Source organism: Octodon degus, unplaced genomic scaffold, assembly GCF_000260255.1.
Source record: "Octodon degus isolate 3935 unplaced genomic scaffold, OctDeg1.0 scaffold00088, whole genome shotgun sequence".
Classification (NCBI taxonomy): domain Eukaryota; kingdom Metazoa; phylum Chordata; class Mammalia; order Rodentia; family Octodontidae; genus Octodon; species Octodon degus.
The window spans coordinates 806,353-807,977 of record NW_004524664.1 but is presented as its reverse complement, the minus strand read 5'-3'; the positions used below and the strand labels follow the sequence as shown (position 1 = coordinate 807,977).

Genomic DNA, 1,625 nt, shown 5'->3' with positions numbered 1-1,625 from the left:
TTTTGTTTCCTTTGTCTCATTGATTCACAATTTTTGTCTTTTGTGAAAATGGTATATAAGGTCTGGTGTGGGAAGCCATTAACTGGTATCCATTTTATAATAGTGTTAGCCATTTTCTTAAGTTTCTATTTCCCTGCTGAGTTAAGTTCTGGTCCTTCCCATCTTGCCCATTCCCCATGAATCACGTTCTATGCCCCAGGGGTGGGACCTTCCTCTGTTGCCTAGATACCTGCTGATGTCAAGAGTTGAGACTTCCTCATTCCTACACTCCCTATATATACCCAGCACCTCCCCTGAATAAATGAAACTTGATCAGATACTCCTGTCTTGTCTCCATTTCTCACTTCTCCTGTCCTTTGTCCCCTCCTCCATTCCCTGCTCCTCTCCCAGATGACCTTCATTGACTGACCCGTTGGACGGGACAGTCTGGAGTTTCACTGTTTTTTTCACTCTTTCTATGAATCCTGCAAATACAGAAAAATATTAACATCAAATAAAATGTATTATTTTTCTCCTGTTAACCTGTCTTTTGTCAGTTTTGTTCATAAGCCTTACCACAGAACTCAGTAAGATAGAGAAAAAACTTTCTGCTTCATTGGAAGCATTCACTTTTGGATCTTTGAGGCACATGTAAAATTCTGACTGTTTCAAGATTATTGTGCTGTAAGGAATCCCAAACCACATGGAAAAGCCAAAAGAATCTTGTCAAAGCAAAAGCCCCAGGGGAAATCTCAAGCAACCATTAGCACCCACCATCAGACATGCTGACTAATGATGCTTCCAATGGTTTCCACCATCAGATGTTGGATCATTCCAGGTTTTGTGTCTTAGCATCTGGGATGCCAGGCATTCCAGACCAAAACCAAACAATTCTTGCCTTGCTTTGTCCAGTAGAATTTGTAGTTGGTTTAGACTATTCAGATTTGAGATGATTACACATAGTTACAGTAACTGCAGCAATGGTAATGTTGTATTTGAGCTAGCCCTGGAAAGATAGTTAAGGATTTCTTAGGAAAAACTGGGAAAAGGTTTTCAGAAGCCATTGATTCATTGCTTTCAGCTGTGTGATACCCAATTTGTTCTGTGTTAGTGTCCTCTGCATTTGTTATGGGTGGGCTTGGGTTCTGAGGTTACATTTTGTTCCTTCTCATCATTTTGTGTAGCATTGTCTTCTGACTTTTGTTGTAGATCTTTGTTGCAGTTATAACCTTAGCACATACTAAAGTTCAGGTGCAGATCTACAAAGTTTGGATTTATCAAGCTGTGCCTGACTTGGGTCAGGCTGCTCTACTCAGCTTCTTCCCACTGCTTCCCTTGGGGGTGAACCTGTTGTGCCCCTCTGGCAAGATGTTCTGCTCCTGGACTAGCTGGGTGATTCTGTCTTCTACATTCTCTGCAGGGATTGAAGCTGCAGGGTTTCACCCCAGGCCTGTATGCCAGACCTGAGCTGAGCCTGGAGGGGACAAGGTGGATTAGGGGGGAGAGGGAGCTCTCCCACACACTCACCAGGCCTGGGCTAGGACTGGATGTGGGGGTTCCCAGAACGTGGCAGAAATTCCTACCCTGTGTGTGGGGTGTGTGGGGGTACTACAGATTGATGGGGGCATTCCAAGGGGGTGGAAGAG

General features: G+C 44.0%; 1 pseudogene; it reads right to left on the bottom strand.

Moving 5' to 3' along the window:
* LOC101570694 overlaps positions 1–1,625 on the bottom strand; it is a 35,625-nt pseudogene that overhangs the window by 30,472 nt on the left and 3,528 nt on the right.